Below are 14,056 nucleotides of genomic sequence, written 5' to 3'. Positions count from 1 at the left end.
GCCACGGGAAGGCAAGCCACTAATGGAAGCTGTTATGTCTGCTCCCTGATACCCCATGCCTCAGGAACGCCCAAAGTGTTGGTACCACAGGAAGTCCCACTATTAGAAACACAATGTCTCATTCATCTCGCGCTGTGCAGTATAAGGAGCACCTTCCAGGCACACACAGTAACATTAACACTCATTTTTGGGTGAGGGAGAGAGTTTGAAGGGTGATTTTGTCATTAGTGGAGAGCCATCTAAACTGTCTTCGTACGTGTGAAATGTGCTCTCTCCGAGCGATCCCACGAGCGGATCTCAAGGCGTTATTTTGTAGTCTGGATTTTCTTGATAATGCATATATTAGCTCCTAAATAAAGTGCATTACAGTAATCCAATTTTGACAGGACAAAGGCCCTTGCCAAGATCAGACAGTTGTTTTGAGAGAGAAAGGGTTTGCATGCTGTAATTAGCTGACATGGATCGCCGCTCTTGAAAAACCAATCAAGGTACAGGCAGAAACGTATGGCCTCTGCTTCTACAGTGAAGGGCGAACAGCAGTGGGGTCGGATACACGCTGGAACAGGACAATAATCCTCCCTCCTCTCCGAAAAGAACAGCAGCACTCATGGTCTATTATTGCATGTGTGGCACCTCCTGCCATCGTGGAGGGGCTACTGCTTGCTTGTGACACTGCATTCCGCACTGCTGGTGATACCTGAAGAGCACTTAAAGGGGGGGGGTCACTGCTGGCTGATGAACAATTCGCAATGCACCGAATTCGCAATGCACAATTCGCAATGTAGCTGTTGGCTTTGCAACTTGCAAAGCCAACAGCTACATTCACTGAATACCTCCCTTTTTCCATATCCTGCCTGAGCCAGAGCAACATGATTGTCTGTTCCAAAAGAGGCGCTCCAACTAAATCTCGCAGAAATCATCTGACCTCCTTGCACAGATACCTGATGAATACAAGCTTTTCAATTCGGCAGAGACATTTTTTGCATCATTGGTACCCAGCATCCAGATAAGAACAAACGCCAAATGGCTCCATATTGTGCGTTGGGAGCTGATCCAACTGGCGAATGACACAGAAGAAGGGCTCAACGTCATCAAGGTAGAACTAAGAGCCCTGCGGCTGATGACGATGCAGAACCGATATGTCATCAACCGCCTCACTGCAATGGAGGGAGGGTTTTCTGAAAAACCGGGAGTGCATGTTGCACATTCATACCTTCCTCAGACGCTGATAACGGGACACTTTCACACGTGATTGTGGCAGTACATAAACTAGGAGTGCGAATGAGGAAGGAGGGTGGGGTGCAAAACTCAGACTGTTTTTCCATGGCATTCCACTGGGTACCATCATGGTTGGAGACTGCAATGAAGATGCAGATTCCAATCATCGTGTTCTTTTTACTGATTTTCTGTGTGTGCCAGTGAGGGCTACAATGCTGCACTGAGGCGGTTCCCCATGGTGCGAGGATGATGGTAACTATCAGTACTAAACATGGGGATGACACGAAAATGTCACCTGGTACTAAAAATGCACAAATGCAAACTGGGGAAGTGATTAACCCAAATATCGTATGGTAGCTGTATACAAAACAGGGGTTGTGATGGACAATTTATGACATACAACCACTAAGGAACCTCAAGATCTGGAAAACTACAAGGAGGTATGGGTCGACCTGGCCGGGGATGGGGGTTGTATTTATATGACATGTACTCCTGAAGAATATGCTCGAAGGGGAGAGAGTTTAAAAAGTGTATGCCGTGCGCGGAGGCCAATAAAAGGTAGTCCAGCATGGGATGAGGCGGTAAATGCGGATGAGGAACGTGGAGGTACTGGACAGGGATATTCGTTACTTTAGGAGTAAAGAAAGGGGGAGAAAGGGGGGTGTTGGGGGAGAGGAGGCCCCTCCTATTCATTCCCGCGCAAAATGGACCCCACTTGTACCAAAGGGGGGGGAAGACGTCCCCACTGTTTCTTTGTGTGCTCCATGAGAAATAATGGCGAACAAGCAGACAAATAACCAGACCTTTGGTCGAACAGGGAGACTCCATTGTGTGACGCACTGAACGCCATATTTTGATAGGCCTGAAAATGATCTCTAAATGCTGCCTCTCCCATGCCCAGCGCCTCACACAGACAGCCAGCCCTGGCCCCCTCCACCTCCCTGCCAGCTCTGCACAAACCTAGTTCTCACCCAAGTCCAGCCATGTAAAGTTGCGAATGTTTAGTATCTTTTCATGTTAGATGAGCTCACTGCCCTGTGTGTGACCGGAGCAGGCCTAAGCCTGTGTGCCCATCTGTCTCCACAAACCTGGCTATGCTCCCTCGAACCCCACCCTGCCAATCACAGCTCACTGAGCTAATGCCCCTCAAACTCTTTGATGCAGATACACATCTAACCCCTCACAGTGACCAGATGGAACACCCACCAAAACCTTAATCCTATGAAGTAATATATCCATTGTAGAATCAACACATGTCGATTCGTATCATGAGGCATCTGGTAGATCAAAACCTCCCAAGTTGGTCACCTGGGCCTGGGCACAGTGTTTTAAGGGTCCCTCAGACCACCATATACCCGTCAGTTAACTCTAAGGCAACCCCATTTATGTCAACCTTTTACGATTGTCATTTGTCTCATGCTCTCAGATCCTGTTATTGTAGATAGTTAGTTAGTTATGTAGCATGTGTGGCAACTGACCTTCAACTCACGGAGATGAGCCCAGTTGACCAACGTGCCGCCGGATGAACACCCGAGCGACAGCCAATCCGACGTGGTCATCCCCTATACCAAATATAATGTATACATATGTCACACCAATCGTATTACAGAATTATGTACCTATACTGAATTGTGAAAAGTGACGATTCTTACAATTATAATGTGCTGCCCATGTAATGTTTGCCAGAGCGCCCTCAGGGCAGCAGAGTTCTTTGCGTGCACAATTTATTCTATAAAACTTTGTTCCACTTGCAGTCCATCTCCTGGTCTCATTCCCTCGCGGGGTGTGTCCATTATTTGGCTTTTTTGGTATTGTATTGGGGAATGGGCGCCTTCATTGGTCATGGCGGAGGGACCCATGGATTAAATGAGTGCCAGGGGAGGTCAGGTGGACAGAGCCAGGGGAATGCAGAGAGTGCAGGCGAAAGGAGGTCCATGAGCTAAGTGTTAGAGGAGGGACTGGAAGGGCTCAAGCGGTGCAGGCACAGCCGGCCTAGTGCAGGGGAGGGGGCCTGGAAGGGCAAGTGCGCATGGGGGGGGAATACAGGGAGGACTTAGTGCAGGGGTAGACTGGTCGAGGAGTCAATCAAGAGGCAGCGGGGGAATTTTGCATGGGGGGGAAATCGGAAGAAAAAAGGAGGGCCTTGCGAAGCTTCCGGAACTTAAGGAGATTCGGCTCAAGTCTTAGAGGGGCAGGGAGGCCATTCCAGGAGGAGGCACCTGCGGAGGAAAGAGATCTACCTCTCACTCTCTGCTTGGAAAACAACTGATCTGCATAGAGTTGGAACTAGAAGACCGAAGGGCTCTAGCAGGGAGGTATTTAGAGAGAGAGTTAGATGTAGCGGGTTCCCAGGCCCCATAAAGCTTTGTGGATGGTGCAGAGGGTCTTGAACTTGATCCTTGCAGCAACCGGGAGCCAATGGAGATATTTTAGGGCGTAGAGATGCAGTCCCTGGGCTTAAGGCCAAGGATATGTTTTGCAGTTCTATTCTGGATTAGTTGAAGGGGGTGAAGGGAGGAGTTAGGCAGATTGAGGAAGAAGCTGTTGCAGTAGTCTAGCATGAGAGGACCTGAGCTCTGCAAATATTGAGTTTCTGGGGCAAGGTGAGGAAAGGGAGAATGCCTCTGAGGAGGTGCAGTTGAAAGTGGGCTGTCTTGGCAAGGTCTGTGATGTGATGCGAGAAGGAGAGAGAGGAGTCGAAGGGGACACCAAGGTTTTTTGCCTCACAGGAGGGTGAAAGGAGGGCGGCCAGAGTGTAGATGGGAAGGAGAGAGTTGGGGTCCCAATGAGAAGGATTTCAGTCTTTCTGTCATTAAGGCAGAGATTTTTAGCAGTGCACCAAGGCTGTTAGCAGACAGACAGTCAGGAATGAGAGAGGAAGAGGATGAGGCAGAGGAGGGAAGTTTGAAGGAGAGCCAAGTCTCGTCCACATAACACAAAGTTAGGAGAAAAAGCGAAGATCAAATGGGCTAGAGGGTGTAAGGAACTCATGGTGGCAACAGTAATGACAGACACAAGTGATCACAATTCAAGGGTGTTTATTAAACTGTATACGCGGGTTGGAAAAACACCTAGTCTGAACCTTAATCTAAGATGGGAGCAAGCTATGGCCATCAAATAATAATAAGGCAGTCCTAGAGGCATCTGGTCAAATAAAAGAGCCCATACTAAGAAAAACCTATTGCTAGTCCTTAAAACTAAATACAAAATGGTGTGTGATAGGATTCACAGGAAAGGGAGAATTGTTCACAAATAATAAGTCATAATGCGGTAGTCTGGGTCTCCCTAAACCAGGTTTTGACCACGGGACAAGGTGGGATTCTGGAGCACAGAACAAGCTCAAGCGTTCCCAGCAAGAGCCTACAGTTCCGCTCTCAGGTATCAGGACCTTCGGTGGTTAAGTCTCTGTTCTACAAAACGTCTCACGCCTCAGAGTACCTGATATGTTCCAAAAATATTAAAGAAAAGTTATTTTCTGCTTGCACATTAGTTGATGCTTGGATTCCCCTCTTCTGGGCTCAGACCCTTCTCAAATGTTAGCCTCCCTCCGTCGGGTTCACTACGGCTTTCAAATCAAAATCACTACTGGCATTCGCAAATCTTAATGTCCTTTTAAACAGTTCACTGTGGACATCCCTCCGTCGGGTTCACTCTTGCCAACTTTTGCCAATCACACAATTCCTTGCACTTTCTTACGATGCACGATTCACTTTGCTTAGCTTTATAATCATCTGCCGGTCAAAGACTTTTGACTGTACAGAGGATTTTACTAGACTCCTGTATGACCACTTTGACCCCTCTCGCACGCCTTTCCTAACGCCTACTGATAACGGTAGTTTCAACAATATGGCAATCAGCCACAGTTTCCCCCGAGTAAGCACCCATGTGGTGGCTGACCCTCAGTAGCTGGTTTTCTGCCATTGCATTAACAGTTCTTTGTACTTTCAATTAGCCGTTTGCTACTTTTGTTCAACACAAGTTTGGTTTCTTACCGGCTCTCCCCTTGACTCACCGGCTGTGATGAACCACTTGTCTTGTCTCAGAAGTCAAGGACAGTACCACGGTGGCAAGCGTCTCTCCCCGGCTTGGTTATCAGCAGAGGAGGGCCCTGTGTACTGTTGAAATCTGCTGCAACACACGTCGGCTATTGTTGGCGGTCTTAACATTCCTTCCACAGAGGTTGCGCGGGCCTGTGTTGGAAAGGGCAAGGTTGTGTCTCTCCTTGTCACCCTTTCAGTTGTGGCCGCCTTTCTCCTCCTCTTGCACTGCCGTGCTGGTTTAGCTCTCTCGTCATGCGGTCTGCCTTGCTCGTATTGTGCTCCACCTTTTATCCCTATGGGGAAAGGGCCGTCAGGTATGTGTGATTCTGGTCAATTGCCTGACTTTGCCTGACCCTTGTGTTGGGACATGTCGGGTAAACAGCTCTGATGTTTGTCCGTCGTCTTTTGTGGTTTGCTGAAAGTGTTAGTGTCGGAAAAGGGGGACAGGGCAGAGTGTTCAAGTATCATACATGTTAGGATGGGGAAAAGGTGTTATAAGAAGGGGAATACCGCGTCTCACTGGTCAGTGTCCCACTTCCACTCCCAGAGGACCCCCCATTCAGGTGATTCTTCCTAACTGGTCCACCCCCAGGAACTGAATCCAATATGGCCACCTGGATGATAGATCCCCATGGACTAGTCAGGGAGACACTGAGTTTTCTCACAAGGGGCAAGGTAGATGTTGAAAAGCCAAGGTGAGAGGATAAAGCCCTGAGGGACACCACACCTGGAGAGTGATATGGAGGAGAGGAAAGGGCCCAGTTGAACCTGGGAAGGTCAGAGAGAAAAGAGGTCAACCATGTCACAATTTTGTTCACAACGCAATCCAAGTCGCTATGTCATACTGCACTGTTATCTGTCGGTCATACTTCAATATGCACTGCTATGTGGAATATTGATTTGTTTTCTTTTGGATCAATACTGTAGACTACCCCGGACTAAAAAGGTACAAACAAAATCTGTGTGTATTTTATGCATATTTATAGAGTGCTTTATGCCAAAGTGCATAAAAAGACAATAAAAACGGTACAAATCATGTGTGATAGTAAGGTTGGTGAAACTAAGAACAAAGAATAGCCCATTATATGGCAACAAAATTGAGGATAGTAAGAAAGAGAGCAGAGAGGTGGATGAAGTGCATTCCAGTGCTGGGGTGAAAGCAATGAAAAAGATTGAAAACAAGAGCAAGGAGGACAAGAAATTGAAAGAATAAAATGTCTGAGAATGGATATAAATGAGGAAAGAAGGGGGCAAGGTTATGAAGAGATTTAAATACAAACCAAAAATTTAAGAGCAGTAGGCTATGCAACAGAAAGCAATGATGAGAAGTCTTGAGAAATGGAGTCACGAGAAGATAGAGAAAACAGAGATGAATAGATGAGTTATAGACAGAGGGAAAAGGACTGATATTAATGGCAGGGAAACTAAGGCGGGGACAGGAAAAAGAGAAAATGAGCAAAGAGAAAGTATCTTAGTGGAGTAAAAAGAAAGAAAAGTCCTGGCTTTCCGAATATTAAAGAGGTGGAAATGGCAGGAACGAGAGAACACAGAGAAACGAGGTACCCACCCACCTGTACTTAGGCCACAGCCCCTAACTAGAGCCACCCCTCGGCTGTGGGGGCCTGGCAAATGCGCTGCTCCTAGGCAGTGGGAGCCAAGCATAAGAGCTGGGGTGCACTGGTATCATACCTCCACAGGCATCCTTTTATCCACGTGACTCCTTGAATGAAAGGGCAGCCTGCTGGGGGTTAGCTCCTCTCAACGGTCAACCATGCCATCTTGCTCAATAGTCTCCGTGATAACCTGGTTATCACGGGTCAGGCCCTGGTGTACTGACTTCTTTCCTCTCTGATGAACCCTCCCAGGTCCAACTTGGGTCCTTCCTCTCCTCTATCTCTATCTCTACCTGTGGTGTTCCCCAGGGGTCTAAGCTGTCTCTCTGGCTGTTTAACCAATACCTGGTACATCTTGCCACCACATTGCTGCGCTCTCCCCCTACTTCCAGTGCTATGCGGATGACACTCAGCTCATTTACAGGGTACCCTCTGCCTCCTCTTCTCCCTCTCTCATCTCTGTCTGTCCGCCATCCAGAAATGGTGTGTTGCCAATGATCTCTGCCTTAATGCCAGTAAGACTGAGATTCTCCTGATCGGCACACCAGCTCCCTCCTTTCCTGTCACTCTCTGGCTGGCCTCTCTTGGCCCTCTTCATGCGCCCACCTGTGAGGCTAAACAGCTTGGGGTTATCTTCGACTCCACACTCTCCTTCTCTCTTCACATCTCCGACGTCTACCAGCTGCAACTCCTCAAAGGTAGTCTTACTTTCCTCTCCTACCCCAAGAAGCTCACTGTCTCCAGAGCTCTGGTACTCTCTCGACTGGACTATTGCAATAGCCTCTTTCTGAATCTGCCTGCCTCTACTCTCCGCCCTCTGCAGTTTATCCAAAACAGGACTGCAAGACTTGTCCTTGGCCTCAAGCCCAGGCATCGTATCTCTCCAGGACTGAAATCTCTGCTCTGGCTACCAGTGACTGCGAGGATTAAGTTCAAAAGCCTATGCACTGTCCACAAGGCCTTCTGGGGCATGGGGCCTCAATACCTTCAACTCTCTCTTCCTAAATTTATTCTTTCTCAAGCTCTTCGCTCATCCGCCTCCAACTCCCTCAAGGTCAGTCACTTCTCCAAGCAACGAGTTGGTGGTAGGTATCTCACTTCGGCTGGCGCCTCCATCTGGAACAGCCTCCCTGCCTCACTGAAACTTGAGGAGAACCTGGAAGCACCTCAAAACCTTTCTCTTTGCTTCTGCTTTTTTTCCTCCTCGCCAATGCTGAGCCCCTTGGCTGAAACTGCACTGGTTACCTGACCTCCCTCTGATTACGGACCCAGGTCCCCTCCACCCCCAGTCGCACACCTGCACTGCCTTCCTGGCTACCCCCTGTACTCGGGACTGTCTCTGCATCCCTGCATTCCCACTACCAGCACTTGACACCGGATGTCTGCACTTCACGCCTTGAAATACTTGTGTATATGCGTGTTATAAATGCCAAATCATATCATATATCATATCATTAAAAAACAAAAAGAGCTAGGGCGTCCAGCCTCTCCTTTTGTATCTTAATGAACAGAGCTGACCCCGACTAGGCAGCCAGTTTAGCCAAAGAGCTGCCTGCTGGTGTCAGCACTTCTGATAAGGAAAAGAGAGAGGCACCAGCCCATGCTTTCCTTTTTTTCTAATCAGAAGTGCTGACACGTTCAGGCAGTCCTTTATCCACGAACGGCTCTTTGACTTGTAGGGAAATGTAACAGGAAATATGTTTCCCTATTCTGAATGTCAACAAGGGTAGCTCCACATTTCATCATCCACATTTTAGCAGAGGTCTGAATTTTAACTAGGGCCAAGGGTGTGAGACTCATATGTGTGACTCATGTGTGAGACTCAGGCTGAATCTAATATATGCCAATGTTGGGAATGCACAGAACACATGCTAGAAAAGAATCACTGCTCCACGGTACCACAGTTGTGGGCTGAATTACACTAAAAATAAAACTAACATACTAATTTACCTTATCCATTTAACATATAACAGATTCCCATACTAACATTTACTGCAAACCAGTCCATGCCGGTTATATAAACTTGGTGCAGATTGATGGAAATGCATTGTAGTTTGGAAATTAAATAAACTAAATGTGCAGGCTTAAAGCTGCGCTGTGTCTGAATGGGGATGTGACAAATCAGAAGTGTGGAATGCGAGATCTGCTCTGCCAAAGACATTGCATTGTTTTAAAACTTTCTGAGCAGGAAGACAGGACTTAGATGTAGCTATTATTCCTGCTGCTAAGCGTGAGGATGAACACAGTCGGAACATTCTTGAATTGGCTGACTGACAAAAAGGGAGGTGGTTTTAATGACACAAGGTCTTAGAAAAAGGCTTGCAGCAGAAAGGACTGGGTCACTCACTCACTGACTTCTGGAGCTGGCAGCTGTCTAAATAGGGTTCATGTCAGGCTCTCTTTTCGTCTGGCTGACTTTGGGAGCAGAAAGGATGGTAAAGGCTTCGTTCCAGGCAAAAAGGGAGTGGCCCAGATAAGAGTTCTTCTGTCCAACAACTATGGGGTTGCTAGCAGTTCAAGACACACACACAATTAAAGATTTCTTTTGTAAGTTCAGTCAATTTGAGGAGCGAGCTGATGAGTGATTGTTTAATGTTATTGTAGAGTGGGTAAGTCATTCATTTGTAGGTGCTGCAGTGACATTTTAAACATGTATCTTAAACTGTGTTCATGTCTTTTCAAGTTTTGTTGTGATAAAACCCATATGTGACAGAAGCCAATGCTCTGCCAATTATTGTTGCGAAGTGCAAGGACAATGTTGGCATTATCGCAAATAGAATGTTTTGACACCCATTGCAGGAAAGGCTTCACTTATGTTTGAATTACAACGTGGATGCACATGTCATTCTGTGTAACATGCATATTTCTAACTTATGATAAAGCATAACAATTTCGAAAAAGGTGAAGTAGCCTCACTGTACTTATTCTGTACTCTGCTTTATTGGGTTTGCATACAGAGAGATGCAGAACGTGTAGTAAAATTTAAAAGCCACGTTGGTCATTGTAAATTGTGTTACTCAGAGGCTCTGAATGAATGTTTGTGATTAGTTAACATGGTAAATGTATTCCGAGGTGCAAGCCAAAAGGGCATTATGTTGTATTATACATAAGATACAACGGGAGGGGGTGAGTTAATTGTTTAGAATGTACTAAGTCCAGTCTTTGATTACCGTTCATATTTCCGGTAAAAGAACCAATTATCAGACGGTTCTCTGAAGTTCGGCTCACCACTATACCCAAAATATCACGAAGTACCAAAAATATCACTATTACACAAAAATACCACGAGATATCATAAATATAGCCAAAAATATCTCCAACCAACTAAATGGGCTGCTTGTTGGGGTTTGCCGTATCTGGGGTAAGTCGGTGTGAGGGTGGGATCCACAGCAGGGGCTCGCTCAGCTTGGGAGTCCTTTTTGGCGACTGCCAGGGCACCACCCATGTTATTCCCACCCCACTTACAGCCCCGAGTAAAAGTATGGTACACTTTTGGTCATCTGCTGCTACGAGTTAAGTGTATTTCTCACACAGAACAATCTGATTGAAAATAATATACGCATAAAATAAACTTGGCTTAGCTATGGGTTTCTTTGGCACCCCAATAAAGCAAAAATATATCTGGCTTCCAACGCTCCCGACTGAGCATGGGTGTTCCAATAATTGAATGTTTACCTAGCATACACTTAACTAAGTGCTGCTTCAAAAGTGTATCCTTTCCTAGAGTGTGAATATATATGCCAGACTTACAAAGCAGCCTTGTGGTTGGAGCTTTTGGGCATGTGTAGCAAACACAAACAAAGTTATGGGTTTAAAAAGGCTTGGAAAAAAACCTTTCACCTGAAATTAGAAAGAAGAAAAAGCCATTTCAGCCAAGTCACACTTGCCACTAGTAACCACCAACCACAAGTCTGCCAAAACTATATACTACATTGATGATCCCTATTTAGGGTGAAACCGGTATGAAGTTGTCTCCTGACTTGAGAAATCCCTGTCTTGGATTGATAAAGCCATGTATAAAATAGAACTGCCCTGTAAAACGGAGGCCATTTCCTACAGCAAAAGGCTTCCATTTGAGCTAATTTGCATACCCACAATGCCTTGCTGAGGTGGCTCTGAACCGGTGATGAACTTCCAGCGATGGTTACTAGGGGGCGCTGTGGCATGTGTGACTTGGCTCAAATGGCTTCATCTTTCACTTTTTAGGTTAAAGGGTTTTTTCAAGCCTTTGTAAGCTCACCATTACTGTTGGTGTTTTCTAAAAGTACATATACTTCCTCCTGCCGTTTCCAACTCTTTAATATTCGGAAAGCAAGGACTTTTCATTCTTTTCGTGCCACTAACATACTTGTCACTGTGCTCCTTATCTCTTGTCTATTTTATGTTTCAGTCGCATCCTTGGTCCCCCTGCTACTCACTTCAGTCCTTTTCGCTCGGTTTAGAATTCATCTATTCATCTCCTCGTTTTTTGACAATCAGAAAGTGTGAGAATGCACAAAAGATGTGTATCCTTTTCTCACACACCACAACTTAAACTAATTCAAATAGTTATGTTCCACAATTGTCAGTTTAGAAGCTCGCATGAAAAGAGCTTTGCGACTATTATGAGTTACGTTTCCTAAATAGCACTAAAGAATCATGTCCTTAAATGGAATATAACGAATGCATAGAATGCAAAGCTAAACAAGACAGTGTTTTGCAGATTGTGTGTTGGAGCTCGCTATCCGGCAAAACATCCAGCAACACATAATCTCTCCAAAAACCTCTGTCCATAAATAGCATGTAATACATCAAATGAAAATCTAAAAAAAAAAAAACAGTTCTGTGCTGATTGTGTGTTGGGGGTGGCTATCAAGGGGAAGCAAAACATACAGAAACATCAAATCTCTACCATGGCATATCTGCGAATTGAGGATCTGGAGTTCAAAAAGTGTTATTGTATTTTCAACAGAGATAACAGTAGTAGACATTACAAATCTAATGTCAAGACCCTCACAGATGGAGATAATATGTCAAAGTAAAATGTCAAAGTAAGAAAGTATACACAGAAGTAAAAGACGAGGCACAGAGGGAGCCACAATATGCTAAGAGAATGCATAGAATATTAGAAAAAGAACACATTAACGATAATCACATCATATCTTGGACCCCACAATAAAAGCACTCGAAAACACCTCACCCCATGTCTCCCGCCCAACAGCCATACCCCAACAGCCATAACAAAATATACCATCTCGTCCCTATGGAGCCCTATAGACTAATCTCCTAGCACCCCAGAGTCCCGTGACGGCCTCATCGCCTGTCAGATTGCCACTCTGCCAGCAACCATATGTGACAAAACACCGGTACTTACTGTGCAAGAAAGAGTCTAGTTTCAGCAGTTCCTTGCCTCATGTGCTGCCTCTTCACTTTGAGCCCACTCCAGGTGTATGTTCGCTTTGTAAGATTCACCTCTGCATAACAAAGTTAATTCCACTAAAACCAAGCGCCACCTTTGCCCGTTCCTATGATGTGTCAGAGAAGCCGACAAGACGCACGTGACCTGACGCGCTAGACACGTGATGTAAACATCGTTGCCAAGGCGGAACAAGGAGAAGCCACTGTTGTCAAGGTGCGTCTGAGATAAGCTAAGGTTTCTACCTCCACCGCTGGGCCAGCTACGCGAGAGCGGGATCTAGGGCGGGCTGCCTGCTTGTTAATCGCGCCCTCTGGTGTTTTTTTCTGAATCGGAGTCACAAGACAGGGTTGTCACCGGGTTCGGTGGTGCGCTAGGCAAAACATGTGCTGCAAGCCCCTTCATATATTTTTTTTTAACGGGCCCAGGTGCACCACCAACAGGAGAAATGAGAATTCTCCTTTGAGCTGCGACTGGATGAAGCCGAATTGTGTTAGTTAAGACAGCAAATAAAAGAATATAAAGCAACGTGCAAGCTAAAAATCAGTGCACAAGCTACTGGTTGTGAATAGGAATTATTTGATTACTTGCTGTTAATAGCTTCATCACTCATATTTATACTTATCCTTGTCGCAGTACTTACCTAAGGCACCAGCTCCATGACACATACATGCCGGCATGCCCCATCACACTTCCAAGATGCTAATCCTTTGCTGGTTTTAACTTTGCATTATGTGGCAATCAATGCAGGACTAAACATCTGAGAATGCAAAGTTAAAACGAGCATTAACAAAGGCAATAGTTTTGGGGTGTGTTGCATGGTAACTTTATCACGGAAGGAAGGAATGAGAAATTATAGCATGGGAGGGAATGAATGGCAGCACCACAAGGTGAGGGAAGCACTGTGGCAGGATGTATAAGAAATAAATGTCACCACGAGGGAGAATGAATAAATCCAATAGATGAAAGCTAGGAGAACAACAGTACACAGAAGCATTGTATAAGGAGTGACAACTTAGAGGTAAAGGAGCAACAGCGCACAGGGGAAGGAGGGACAGTGCTGGCGAGAGGAGCAATAGTGCAAGGTGGAAGAACAACAGCACACGGGAAGTGCAACAGCCCAAGGGGGAGAGTGATAGCACAAGGAGGGGAGGAGTGACGGCACAAGGGGCAGGAATGACAGCACAAGGAGGAAGGAGCAAGAAGGAGAGAGTGCGGAGGAAGGAGGGACAACGCAGGAGGCAGAAGGGACGGCACAGGGGAGAGGGATAGTGCAAGGTGGGAGGAGGGAAAGCACAAGGGGAGGGCCAGTTCAAAGGACAGGAATGCCAGCACAAGGGGGTCAGCGCAAGGGAAGGAGGCGATACAGCGCAAGGGGAGGAGAAGGGACAGCGCAAGGGGGAAGGAGCGACAGCTTAAGGGGGCATGAGTGACACTGCAAAAGGGTAAGGAATGACAGCAAGGGGAAGGGTTGACAGCGCAGGGGGAAAGAGCGACAGCGCAAGGGGAGGAGGTATAGCGCAAGAGGGTAGGAGGGATAACGCAAGGGAGGAGGGGGGACAGCACAAGGGGGAGGAGCAACAGCACAAGTGGGAAGTGAAATCTGTTGTTTGTATTATAATTGCTGCCTTTGGTCGTAGTCCTATATTGTAGTTTTAATCTCAATGTGATTTCTTACAAGGACACCTATACATATACAGGTGTCAGTGGCACTGCCCCTCTCCAATGTACTACAACCTTGTTTTATTGGAGAGGTGCAGTACAACTGACAGCATACATATGTCCTCATA

The 14,056-nt window shown here is 46.3% G+C and overlaps 1 protein-coding gene across 3 annotated transcripts in view; it reads right to left on the bottom strand.

Moving 5' to 3' along the window:
• ODF2L (outer dense fiber of sperm tails 2 like) overlaps nucleotides 1-12,377 on the bottom strand; it is a 583,980-nt gene extending 571,603 nt beyond the window's left edge. For 2 of the 3 annotated variants that reach the window (XM_069641688.1, XM_069641686.1), the window contains exon 1: nucleotides 12,225-12,360. The gene's annotated coding sequence lies outside the window, so the exon portion shown is untranslated. Of the gene's footprint in view, nucleotides 1-12,224 lie in introns of all 3 variants that reach the window. The other variant, XM_069641685.1, reaches the window with a different exon arrangement.
• Between the last annotated feature and the right edge of the window lie 1,679 nt (nucleotides 12,378-14,056).

The sequence above is a fragment of the Ambystoma mexicanum genome, chromosome 1q (assembly GCF_040938575.1).
Source record: "Ambystoma mexicanum isolate Mex_15411 chromosome 1q, UKY_AmexF1_1, whole genome shotgun sequence".
NCBI lineage: Eukaryota > Metazoa > Chordata > Amphibia > Caudata > Ambystomatidae > Ambystoma > Ambystoma mexicanum.
The sequence above is the reverse complement of the archived record's forward strand: the minus strand, read 5'-3'. Positions and strand labels throughout refer to the sequence as shown.